The sequence below is a fragment of the Neofelis nebulosa genome, chromosome 15 (genome assembly GCF_028018385.1).
Source record: "Neofelis nebulosa isolate mNeoNeb1 chromosome 15, mNeoNeb1.pri, whole genome shotgun sequence".
NCBI classification, from domain to species: Eukaryota; Metazoa; Chordata; class Mammalia; order Carnivora; family Felidae; genus Neofelis; species Neofelis nebulosa.
The window spans coordinates 49,379,227-49,392,681 of NC_080796.1; the positions used below are offsets into that span (position 1 = coordinate 49,379,227).

Here is a 13,455-nt window from a genome sequence, read left to right on the forward strand (position 1 = left end):
CGTACTGAGGTTTGCAATCGTTATACATTAAAGAACGATCTGGGGGCGCCTGGGTGGCTCAGTCGGTTACGCGTCCGACTTCAGCTCAGGTCATGATCTTGCGGTCCGCGAGTTCGAGCCCCGCGTTGGGCTCTGGGGTGATGGCTCAGAGCCTGGAGCTTGCTTCCGATTCTGTGTCTCCCTCTCTCTCTGCCCCTCCCTGTTCATGCTGTGTCTCTCTCTGTCTCAAAAATAAATAAACCTTAAAAAAAAAAAAAAAAAAAAAAAAAAGAACAATCTGGCCCCAAACGTCAATTGAGGAAGTTGAGAAGCAATAATCTAGAGCTAATTATTCCCCTCGAGTGAGACAAGACTCTTTTATGTGCCCCGTTCGCTGCCCCACCAGGCATGGGGTTTCCAGTGTGGGCTGTGGGAGCAGACACTATTCCCAGCGTGCATGAGTGGTGAGCACTCTTCACCTTAACCTTTTCAGTTTACTCTTTTACCCAGCTTCGCATGGATTCCTAACCTGTACAGGCTGATGAGTACTCAGCTGAGGGATGGAGGGAGATTCTCTTTATGGATCTCCAGAGTTCTTTGCAACTTTTTCTCCACTCTTCTTTCTGGCAAATTCTACCTGCCCTGTACCCCCAGCATTGTCTCCTTGAATCCGGGAGCCCACCAGGCTCCACATGGCATCCCCTCCCTACCTGTAGCCTGGAAACTCTCTGAAGATAGCGAGCCTAGACAATCATCAGGATGGTCTTGTTTATTTCTCACCTTGAAAGGATCACTGTGCTACATTGCCTAGCATGCCATGTCCCATAAATGGTTGCTTCATATATTTTGTCTGGTTTTTGGTTGTTTTAGGTGGGAGGGTAAGTCCTATCCTTATTACTTCATCTTGGCCAGAAGCTGGTCCCTTTGGATTTTGGAGACCAATTTTTAAAAAAATATTTATTTATTTTTGAGACAGAGAGAGCGAGAGTGTGGGGGAGAGACAGAAAGAGAGAGAGACAGAGAATCCCAAGCAGGCTCCCTGGCTTTCAGATGTGGGGCTAGAACTCATGAGTCGTGAGATCATGATCTGAGCCCAAACCAAGAGTCCGACACTCAACGGACTGAGCCACCCAGGTGCCCCTGGAGACCAATTTTATGATGCCAATGTCACATGTGGCAAACTCAGTAGGAGCATCCCAGTGGAGGTCCTGAGGCATTGGGAGTAAACATACTCTCTCAAGTCACTATTCTTCTGAGTGATAGTTTTGGCTTTGTTCTGGCCCTGATAGACAAAAGCCCTGACCACTGGACCACACATGAGCTTGTAGCCAAAGCTACTCATCATGTTGACCAAGCCAAAAATTCAGGCATGCCCAGTAGCACTTCATCATGAAGTGCAAATGATATCAATGGAACCTGGCCAAGCAGATACCAATGGCTCACGTTCTAGTAACAAGTCATTCAAACTCTGAGAGGGCCCACCCTTGTGGCTTTGCCACCTCTTCCTCAATCTACACCCATGGATTCATGGAAAGTTGACCAAGGAGGAGAATAATCAAGATTGCTTTGCAAAACTCTTCATGCTGTATTTATATCCACCCAAAAGAAGCCACCTTAGCATAATAGCTCGTTCGGAAGGACCCCTGAAATGGAGAACAGATATCCTCCTGGGGGGAGTACTTTGAGCAGTACGACTTGACTGATTTGCTTGGGAGGAGGAGAGATGGCCAGAGGTAAGGTTCTCACTGATTCATGTGCTTTGCTAATGGTTTGGCCAGATAGTCAAGAGCTTGCAAAGGGTAAGATAAGATTCGAGAATTGGTGACAGGGAAGTTTAGAAAAAGACACATGGATGGGTCTCCTGGAATGGGCACAGAATGAGAATATCTGTGTTCCACTGGATATTTACCAAGGTCCTATTGGTAATCAGGTAGACAAGATGGTCTACTTCATGGATGTTCATTAGAATTTTCCCTCAGCAACCCCAGAGTTTGCTCAGTGGGCTTGTGAACTGAGTGGCCACGGTGCCAAGTTGAGGGCTTGGCAAAGGATTAACCTCAGTCTCACCAAGACTAACCTGCCGATGTTAAATGCCCACCATTCCAAAAGCAGAAATCAGCCCTGAGCTCCTGACTTGGTAGAATAACCTAGGTGGCCGGTCAGCTGCTTTAGGCCACGTCGGTTATTTCAGATTCCATCCATGGAGATGTTATGATTTGTTCTCCTGGAACAGACAATTATTCCTAGTAGAATGAGGGTCCGTGCTAACCAGGGTCACTTTTGTAATGATGGAGGTCTGCAGACCTTTGTCTGTTAGTTTTCCCAGGGAATAGATTCCTGGAATAGAGCCAGGCTGTGGCAGATGGATTTTGCTGCCAATGGTGGATCATCAAGAGGGTTCAGAGACGGACTGTGAGGCAGTGCGTGAGCCTAAGCTGGCTGCAGGAGTGAACAGCCAAGTCCTGAAACATTTATGCTTTGCACAGAGTTCAGTGATCGTCGTGTTGATGAGGGCATGGTGGTGTGTGCGCGCGTGTGTACGTGTTTACTGCCAATATCTCATCTTTCTGATCCGCTGAGGAGGGCTTTCAGGCAGGGGATGATTGAAGAGGTATCGGGGGAAGGGAAGAGTGAGGCAGTCTCTCAGTCCTTGTTTGTTCAGGGGCTAGTGTAGGTTCTGTCACAGAGTAGTTTCGTTTGCTGAACGAGAAAAAAAGAACAGAAAAGAACACACGTGAATAAATCTGGGTTTCCTTTGTGTTAGAAGGGATCTCAGAGATGATCCGGCCCTATTCCCAACCATTCCGAGACACTCTTTGTTGATATCCCTCAACCGGTAGCCGCTTCATGTCTGCTTGTCATTGTACCTAAGAATCGTTTTAGCGACAATTTATCAGGCGCTTACTTACCCTTGTGAGGTACTCTATATGCATTAACCTCATATAAGCCTCAAAACCTGAGGAGGTAATTATGCCTACGTACGAATGAAGAAACAGTTTCAAGTGACTACTTCAAAGTCACCCAGTTAGTAAATGATAAGAGTCAGGAATTGAAGCCAGATGTATCTGACTTGGTGGCTTCCGTTCATAAACACTATGCTGTACTGTTGGAATATATACTGTGACAGAGCTGTCACCACCTCAAGAGATAACTCATGCTCTAGATATAGATACAGATATAAATGATATCTTACGTATGAGATGGATATAACTTAGCCAGCTTTGGCTGGTAGAGAATTTCCTTATGCCAAGTTGAAGCCTACCTCCCTATAGCTCACGTGCCCTGTTCTGAGCGTCCCCTGTAGACGTCTGGAAACCACACTCTTCCCTCTTCCATATGATCATCCTAAAGCCATCTGCAGCCGGCTCTCACAGGCTGCAGTGTGGAAGGGTCTCGGCTAGACCCACTTCTGGTGCCTTCGCTGACGGGGCCCCAGTTTTTCGATGCTATTAGCATGTGGCGCTCAGGCCGAGCAAGGTGAGGTCCGAGCAGCGCAGTTTCCAGATCACTGCCTCCTGTCTGGACGCTATACATGCATGATTAATGCCATCTCACCTCACGTTTGCTTTTTTGGCAAGAGAAATCTTCCACTGCTCTAGCCTGCTTGGCTGCATGACTCTGGAACTTAGCTCAAAGCAGGAAATAATATGAGACGGCAAGAGCCACGGGCTTCTGGGGTCTGGTCTGTTCTGAGTCACCTGTGATTCTGGTCTCTGAGTCTAAGTACTGGGCAGTGGGGGAGGGAGGGGAGCTGGAGCGCCTCTCCTGGTTTGTGGGGTGATGCTTGGCAACATTGTCTTCTGGAGCAGAGCTGTGCTGTGTGTGTGTGTGTGTGTGTGTGTGTGTGTGTGTGTGTGTGTGTGTGATGTACCAGAGTAATCTAGAAAACAGCTGTTGAGCGCAAGTCTCAGAGCTTCGTCTATCTGGGCCTTTCCATTCTCACTTTGGATGTGATGGAATCTCATTTCACTGGAGAAAGCATCTTCCAGAGATAGACTAAGCTGAGCTCTGCCTGTGATGTAACCTCTGGAACTTCCTCCCTGGACCTCTGGCCCCCTGTGCGAAGAGATAACTGAGGAGGCTGCCCTGGGGCTGGAGCCAGGAGGTCCAGGAGCCCAGTTCTGGCAACCCGTCTGAGGCTGCAAGGGTTTGGCACACTGTCTCTTGCCCTGAGCCTGGGCAGTGTCCTCCAGGGCCCGTGTGGGTGGAGTGGTCGTCACTCTCCATGGACGTGTTCCTTGCATGCGACCCCATGCGAACTGCCTCGGGTTTCCTCCTGATTAAGATGTAATGTGGCTCCTGATATACAGAAGGGAATGGGCATGTGAGGTCTTGGACGCTCTCTGACTCCCCCAGTTCTGGAAATGGGTGAGAGTGGGGAGCCAGCTGCACCCAGGGGCAAAGAGGAAGGGAAGCACGGGGCTCTGTCCCCACCCCACCGCCCCGCCACAGCATGGCTGCTGAGAGAGGGCAGGTGTCTTGGTCTTCTGTCCCAACATGGCCCTCGGTTCGCTATGTGACAAAGGGCCACACCTCACGCACTTGCCGCACGAGGGGATGGCTCTGGGACCAGACAGGTTCTGGTTTGAATTCTGGACCTGATCTTGGTTAAGTCACATTAATTTCCAGACCTTGGTCTCTAAAATGAGGTTAAAACTCTTCATCTCAGGGCGCCTGGGTGGCTAAGTCGGTTCAGCGACTGACTCTTGATTTCGGCTCAGGTCATGATCCCACGGTTCATGAGTTCGAGCCCCACGTCAGGCTCTGCACTGACGGCACAGAGCCTGCTTGGGATTCTCTGTCTCCCACTCTCTCTGCTCCTCTCCCTCTTACTCTCTCTCTCTCTCTCAGAAATAAACATTAAAAAAACCCCTCTTCCTCTCCTGGAATTTCTGGGAAGATCAAAGATAATGTGTGCGAACCTCCTGTCTTGCAGGGGACACCTGCTGAAGAATGGTAGCCATCATTGTAAGGAGACCCTGCCTGCTGCTCCCACCCCCTCAGCGACAGCATGGGAGTGACAGGGCTAATGGATATGGAAGCTCTTTGGGATTCTGCCTGCGGTTATTAGTGTGATAACAGCAGTATTTACGTAAAATTCCCTGGAACTCTGCTCCCAGAATGTGCAGCTGGGGAGAGAACCAGAACTTGGGGATGGGTCCCCTTCTGCACACCTCTCCCCCAAATCATTGCTCTTCCCTCCCAAATATTCCTGCTTTGGGGACCTGCTGTTTATCAGTTGCAGGAAAAGGATTCAGGATTCTACAGGGGAGACTTTTGTCTTGCTAAGTCTCTACACTCCACAGGGAATGGCCAATTATAGCCCAGCTCTGAGAGATGCGTCACTGTCACACCTGGCTTGTAGGGCCCCTTGGCCAGTCTGGCTCCCTGGGCAACCGGCCATAGATCACAGCTGTCTCCTAGCAGGGGGCTGGAGAGCCGAGGAAGGGGGGGGGCGGTGAAGGACATGATCACTGGGTGGAAGCTGGGAAGCCAGGGAGGCCTTGTCATTCCTCAGTGTCACAGGACAGGGGACAGCCAGGGAAGTTCAAATATGCCTACGTTCCAGAGCTTTGGATCAGATTTGGAAGGAACCCCAGCGTTCAGGTGTCGTTTGCATGGTCCCCACCCTTTTTCACCTACCCTCATTTCCCATAACTTTGGGGAGGCACTAAAGGCCAGAAGACAAGAAAGAAGTCAAAAGATCCGGCTAATTTTATTTTTGTTATTATTTTTGAATATTTATTTATCTTTGAGAGAGAGACAGACAGACAGACAGAGCACAAGTTGGGGAGGGGCAGAGAGAGGAGGAGACACAGAATCCGAAGCCTGCTCCAGGCTCCGAGCTGTCAGCACAGAGCCGGACGTGGGGCTCGAACCCACGAACCGCAAGATCATGACCTGAGCCAAAGTCAGACGCTTAACAGACTGAGCCACCCAGGTGCTCCAGATCTGGCAAATTTTAAACTTGACATTAGTGGTTGCACGTTAGAACACTTTATGTGGGTGGCAGGGAGATGGACGTCGGCCAGCCCCCCCACTGCTCCCGTGTCTCATCAGCCCCGCGATTCAGGCCTTCATGCATTTACTCACACGTTCATTCGCGCGTCAAAAACTTGTAACACACACCTACACTGAGCCAGGCTGTGTTCTAGGTGCCAGGGATACAAAGCGAACAAGACTCCGCTTTGCTCCCAGAACCTAGTGTTTTAGGGACACGAACGAATCACCAGGAGGGCATACACCCAGTGCGAGAAGCCTCTCGTGATCCCCGTGGTAATGCTGAGAAGAGGCTCCGACTCAGAATCGGGGAGACCGTGGAAGGCTTCCTGGAGGAAGTGACATCTAAGCTAAGACCCTACGGATGAATAGAACTAGCTGGGTGAAGAGAGGAAGGACGGTGTTGCGAGGAGAATGTTCCAAGTTGAGAGTAAGCAATGTCTCAAGATAGACGGCTAGTGTGGTATATTCTAGCCAGTGAAACTCATTTGTGTGGCTGGATCTCAGACAAGGAGAGAGTGACACAGCAGACGTATGGAGAGGTAGGCAAGGCTGGGTCATGAAGTGTTGTGATTGTGTGTCCAGGAGTTTAGTCTGAAGGCTATGGGGAGTCGTGACACATTTCCAGCAGGGGAGTAATAGGATTGGATTGAATTAAAAGACAATTTTTTTAATGTTTATTTATTTTTGAGAGAGAGAGAGAGAGAGAGAGAGCACAAGCAGGGTTGGGGCAGAGAAACGGCGACACAGGATCCGAAGCAGGCTCCAGGCTCTGAGCTGTCAGCACAGAGCCCGACGCGGGGCTCGAACCCACGAGCTGTACCTGAGAGGAAGTTGGAACCTCAACCGACTGAGCCCCTTGGGCGCCTCTGGATTGGATTGAATTTTAGAAGGAGCATTTTAACTGCTGATTCTCTACCACATGCAAGAAGGGCGTCAGAGAGGCAAGGCTGGGGACTGTCACGAAGGTTCAGGGGAGAGTTGACTGTGGCCTCGACTCCCACGCCTGTTCTCCCCGGCCAGCCTCTCTGCTTCCATCCCCTTGCCCTGGGCTCTGGCCACTTGCCCCATGCAGCCAGTTCAGGAGAGGGTGGTGGCCCCTGTTCCTTTTCCCCCACACCTGTCTCACGGCAGCATGCTCCTGCGGCGGGAGCTGCTATGAGAGCACGACTATTCTTGGGCATTGCTTTAACTCACTGCCTTCAAAAGTCCTTGTTTTCTTTGCTCCTCTCAGGCCTGCTGGAGGACAGCGCTCGTCACGCCTCGTCACAGCCATGAGACTGCCCCACAGGGGATGTGGGGGCTCCGAGGAAGAAGGCAGGCCAAGGTGGGACCCCACTTGTTCGAACTGGACTGAGCTTCTCACTTCGAGTCCGGAGGTATGGGGAGCTGCTTTGTGCTCAGTGACATAAAAACAAGGTAGCATGGAAAAATCGGGAGCTTGGTGCGCCGTTGGTGAGGGGGGGGGGGATGTGAAATGGTGCAGCTGCTGTGGAAAACAGTATGCAGTTCCTCAAAAAATTAAAAACAGAAATGTAATGTGATCCAGTCATGCCCCTTCTGGGTGTAGACCCAAAAGAAATGAGAGCCGGGTCTCAAAAAGATACACACACACCACGTTCCCAGCAGCATTGTGCACGAGTGCCGAAGGGTTTAGGCACATCAGGTGCCCACCAGTGGCAAAATGTACAATTAAATGTGCTGTATACACACAAGGAAGTATTACGCGGCCTTCCGTAGGAAGGAAATTCCGCCACAACGTGGATGAACCCTGAGGACGTTGTGCTAAGCGAAACAAGCCCGTCACAGAAAGAGTGTATGATGCCACCCACTTGAAGTCAAATTTGCAGAAACGGAAAGCAGCGTGGCGGTTACCGGGGCTGCGGGAGGGGACGGTGGGCACGTGTTGCCTAACGGGTAGAGCTTCAGGTTTGCGAGAGGAAAAAAATTCTGGCTGCTGGTCGCACAACAAGGTGGATACGCTTTACGCCTCTGATCTGCACCATCAGAAGTGGTTATGATAGTAAATTTTGTGTTACGCGTTTTTGTTTGTTTTTAAAGTTTATTTTGAGAGAGAGAGCAAGCATGAGCAGGGGAGGGGAGAGAAAGAAAGGGGGAGAGAGAGAGAGAGAGAGAGAGAGAGAGAGAGAGAGAGAGAGAGAGAATCTCTTGGGGCTTGAACCCAGAAACCGTGAGATCATGACCTGAGCTGAAATCGAGAGTCAGACGTTTCACTGACGGAGCCACCCAGGCGCCCCTGTTAGGTGTTTTTTAACCACAATTACAAATTAAAGAAGTCAGATGACTTACCTAAAAATTTTTTTTTAAAGCCAAGCAGGAACAAGGGTGGGTGGTGGGGGCGTTAGGACTTCCCGCTTTCTGAGGGCCGCAGGAAGTGAGAGAAGGTCAACCCCGATTCTGACTCCCCTGGCCTGGGCTGCCCCAGGTAAGGACATTTGACTCCCAGACATCCCCTCGGGCCTCACTGGTGCCCGGTGAGCACAGAGGCCGCTGGAGGATGAGGAGGAGGAGCTGAGCACTTACAGGTACCCTGGCAGCCGAGGATCACAGTTGCCATTTTCCCAACCGCGTCTCCTCCCCACGAACACTCCCTCTCCCCTCCGGTACATATCTGCAACTTACTTTCCCCTCTCTGTTAATCTCAGCCTGTTTCTTCTCTGCAAAAATAGGGGAAGGCTGAGAGGTGGGAAACACGATGTTCCCTTCGGTCCCACACTCCCCTCGGCGTGTCTCTCCCTCCCTCTGCCTCTCACCTGGTTTCTCTCCAGAAAACTAGCTGAGGTCCAGCTGGAGGCAGGGATGGATGTGATGATGGGTGGGAAGCCCCTTTGATCCATAAGGGGAAGAACCACCATGGAGGGAAGGGGGCGCGGATTTCCCTTCAGCTCAAATGTGATGTTGACCTTCCTCATGTCACCTCAGGCTGAAGCAGCCGGACCCACTGGGGGTCCCAGCTTGGGCCTGCCAGGGCCCCGATGGGCTGGGCCTCAGTCACCCAGGGGCTGGAGTGCTTTCTCAAGTGCGCCCTTCTCCTAGGGGGTTCCTCCAGCTCCAAGCCTGCCTCTGCCACTTGGCCTGATCCATTGCATGTTCGTGTTGTGGGATCTCGACCACGAACACTGCGGTTGAGTTCTCAGAGTGCTGGGTGCTCGGTTTTCCTAAGCTTTGGGGCTTCTCTCGACCAGGATGTGGTGGGTGTCCGCAGAGGGGTCAGCAAGGAGGAACATAGTGTCTTTTTTAAAAACGGGCTCCCTCTTGGCAAAGGCTCACTAGCCTTTCTGGTCTCTGTTGGTTCTCCTCTTCCGAGCTCTTAACCTGTGTTTCCCCTTCATCTCACTCTAGATCATTGCGGTCTCATTTTACCGGCATAGTATAGAAATGGTTTTATTGGGTAAGACTTGACTCCCTAATCACGTGGTAGGTTCCTGGGGGGAAACATTCTTCATCTCTTCTTTGACTTTGCAGTAGGATTTTTTTTTTATTACAAAATTTTTTTTTTAATATTTATTTATTCTTTTTTTTTTTTTCAACATTTTTTTATTTATTTTTGGGACAGAGAGAGACAGAGCATGAACGGGGGAGGGGCAGAGAGAGAGGGAGACACAGAATCGGAAACAGGCTCCAGGCTCCGAGCCATCAGCCCAGAGCCTGACGCGGGGCTCGAACTCACGGACCACGAGATCGTGACCTGGCTGAAGTCGGACGCTTAACCGACTGCACCACCCAGGCGCCCCTTTAATATTTATTTTTGAGACAGAGAGTGAGTGGAGGAGGGGCAGAGAGAGAGGGAGACACAGAATCCGAAGCAGGTTCCAGGGCCCAAGCTGTCAGCACAGAGCCCGGCGCAGGGCTCCAACCCACAGACCGTGAGATCATGACCCGAGCTGAAGTCGGACGCCCAACCGAGCCACCCAGGCGCCCCCTGCCCAGCGGGATCTTAATGCAGGTTTTGTTTGGTGAAAACATCGTAGCGTTTCATCCATTTCCCATGGGCCTCTCTCGATTATTTTTTCTATCCAGCTCCTTTACTTTGGAGGGAGCTATTATGTCATGGTCCTTGTTGATTTTTCTCATCCTCAGTTATTTACTGAGCCCCATGAGCCTGATTTTTTCCGTGGCTCTGTGGGTGATTTAAACACTCCTCTGATGTTGGGGGCCGAGATACCCAATTTCATTTCACAGCGGGTTTGAGTCACATTTGTTTTGTGTGGTGATGACCACCCGCCATCAGCAGACATGGACAAAGACCTCTGACACGGGGGCCGGGTGAGGCTGAGGCTGTGGATAAGCGGGAAAGAACTGAGTGGGGGTAAAGGTCAGAGGGTGGTCGGCTCCTCGGGGAGTACTTGGCGTTATGTTGACTCTTGTGTCCCCACACAACCTGTGAGAGCCAGACAGCACTCAGGTAAGGACCTCTGTACTGGCCTTTGATGGCGATGTCGAATGCACTCTCGATTTGCCGGTTCTGGGTTCCTCCCACTGCAGAAGGAATCTACGGTGCCGTCACCGTGGGGGAAGCCTGGGCTGAGTCGCTTCCAAAGTTTGGAGCTAATGAGAAGGAATCACAGACCCGGGATTTCGGTTCAGTCTAAGGAAGAATTTTTGAACAAGTAGCTGCTAAACCAGATGGGCTGCCTTATGAGGTAATGAGCTCTCGGCCACTTAAAGTATTTAAGCTGGATGAGATGGTGGGTGGTTGCGGAGAGAACTTTGGTGATGGGTGAGGGGTGGGGCTGGAGGACTCTTCCAGATCCGAGAGTCCATAGGTCTGTCTTTTGTATTACGGTACAAACTCCGGACAGGGCTGGATTTTCTTCATCCCCGTGTCCTCCCAGGAGCTGCAGAAATACAGTCATAGCACCTCGGTTGACGACTGAGTGAATGTCTGACGAACTTCACTAAAGGCACGGACAAAGTTCGCATCTTCCAAATGGGCCTTCGCACGTGGCCACTGTAGAAGCCAGAGCCAAGGTTAAGTTTCCCCACCGTCCTTCCCCCGGGAACCAGAGTGGGCGACTGGGGCCCTGGGGAAAGAAGAGAGGTCCTGAAAAGAGGGGCAGCTGGCTTAGGCATAAACGTTGTTTTTTTTTTTTTTTAATTTTTTTTAACATTTATTTATTTTTGAGACAGAGAGAGACACAGCATGAATGGGGGAGGGGCAGAGAGAGAGGGAGACACAGAATCGGAAGCAAGCTCCAGGCCATCAGCACAGAGCCGGACGCGGGACTCAAACTCATGGACCGCGAGATCGTGACCTGAGCTGAAGTTGGACGCTCAACCGACTGAGCCACCCAGGCGCCCCCATAAACGTTGTTTTAAATGTCTTGAGCTCTTACTACAGTGACTCTCAACCTTGACTGTACATTTAAGTCACCTGGGGAGCTTTTAAAAACAGTAGTAATGGCTGTACCTCACCCCCAGAGACTCTGATTTAATTGGTCTGTGGAGTTGGGCATCAGGTTTTAAAGCTCCCCGGGTGATTCTAATGCACGGCCAAGGTTGAGAACCACCACGTTGCTAAGTGCCAGGTGCTTTACATATATTTTCTCATTAATCCTCACCGCAACTCAGGAGTTAGGGTCGCAGCTTCTTAGAGCCTGGTCCCAAATCAGCGGCACCACCTAGGAACCTGTGTGAGAAATGCAGATTTTCAAGCTGTATTCCAGACTCACGGGATTGGGTCCTCTGGGGTTGAGCCCAGCAATGTGTGTTTTGAACGCCCTCCAGGTGGCTGTGGAGTATGCTGCAGTTCTCTGGGAGACCTGGAGTTAGGTACGGCAGCCCTCATTCACAGATGAGACCGGTCCTGGTCTCATCTACAGGTGTAGTCACTAGCCCGAGTCCCGGGGATAGTAAAGATCACAGCAGGGATTTGAATCCAGGTGTGTTCCCCGCGCAGACCTGAATGTCCTCCCCTTTACGTAGGGTCCTCCGTGGTCAAAGCTAAGACACGCCAACACGGCTTGTGGGGAAGTGACCGGGGTCTCCTGTTAGCCCTGGGTCGATTCTTTCTCCTTCTCTTGGTGCCAATATGTAGCTCCATCTGGAGCCCGACAGCTCTCGCCCTAGGGGAGCACAGGGCAGAACACCCCGGGATTCGTTCTAAAACAGTTTTATTAGGTGCTTAAAATAGCTTCTAGCAGATGGTGTGCAGAATGGGGGACTGGAGCCGAGCTGCAGACGACATTTACAGAATTGTGTGTGTGCACGCACATGCATGTGCACGTGTGCGCACAGCTGGTGTGTGTGCACGTGGGGCGGAGAGGGGTTGTCAGAGAAGTTGAGGAACTGTGGAAGGAGAAGCAGAACAGGAGGGATGACTCAAATCTGCCTAAGATTAAAGAGGGGAAGGGCTGGAGGCTGGGTTTCCCCTGGCACTTGGGTGAATCCTGTGCCCTCCTGGGGCACTTGGTGGCCAGAAAGATGCTGTTGACCGGCTGAGTGATCTCTAATGTGGCTCTTAGGTTGGAAAAGCCGTGGAGTGGACATGGGGGTGGGGCAAGAGTTCCAGGAAGCCAGTAGATGTTGGCGATCTGAAAGCCTGGCGTTTGGATCGAAGGTTAGGGGCAGATACAGGAGCCCTTGCTTTGCAAATGGAAACACCGGGAATTCATTTTCCTCATTTGAAAGGAAATGTCTGTATGTGTAAATCTGAATCCCACTTAGGTGCAGAGATGGTGGGTGTTCACCGACCTGACACTCCCCGACAGACCGTCCAACTGTTGTGGGTGTCTCTGTTGCCCTTGGCAACAATTCCCAACCGTACTCTCGAGGCTGTGTACTTGGGAGTGGGTCCTGGGACCTTCTAATGTGGCGATTCTTGTTTTTTTCTGGGTTTTGGACCCATTTCAGAATCTTATGAAATCCAAGGTGCCCTCTCTCCAGCAAATCTCATGATCATATACACAGAAAAAATTGTTGGGAGCTCATAGAGGCGCACGGACCCTCCAAGAGCATCTTTGAACCACTGGCTCTGGTGGAGGGCCCTGAGGAGGATGGCTTTCCATCTTCCAGTGATAGTCCAGCCCTGACCTGAACCAGGACACCAGAGTGCTAGTTCCCTCCCACCCCTCACTGTGACATGAATGGAGATAATGACATTGAAGCCGTTGGAAGGCAGGCTCCTGAATCGGAGGGCTCTGTGCCTGGCTTCAGCCGCGAGAATTGGGACTAAACCAAGTGGCGGCCGGTGGCCATTGAGCTCTGGAACTACGGCACATGCCACAGCTCACCCTCTCAGCCCGTGGCTCCTCTGCCTCGATCATCTCTCCACTCCCACAAGTCCTGGGGCTCTTGCTCCCGCCCACCACACACCCATTCCTTTCATCCTTGTCAGCACAAGTGATACCGTCTCATTTTTATCCTCTGTCATTGGTGCCTGATTACCGCTATCTAGCATCCCACACCCCTGAGAGGAATGCACCCCTCTATTCCTTGGTTTGTTATGTAGAAGGT

At 51.2% G+C, this 13,455-nt stretch overlaps 1 long non-coding RNA gene across 1 annotated transcript; it reads left to right on the forward strand.

Moving 5' to 3' along the window:
- Positions 1-273: 273 nt before the first annotated feature.
- LOC131495606 (uncharacterized) lies at positions 274-821 on the forward strand. Its single transcript, XR_009254016.1, has 2 exons — positions 274-623; positions 665-821. It is a non-coding gene; the product is annotated as an uncharacterized LOC131495606 (long non-coding RNA).
- The last annotated feature ends 12,634 nt before the right edge of the window (positions 822-13,455 follow it).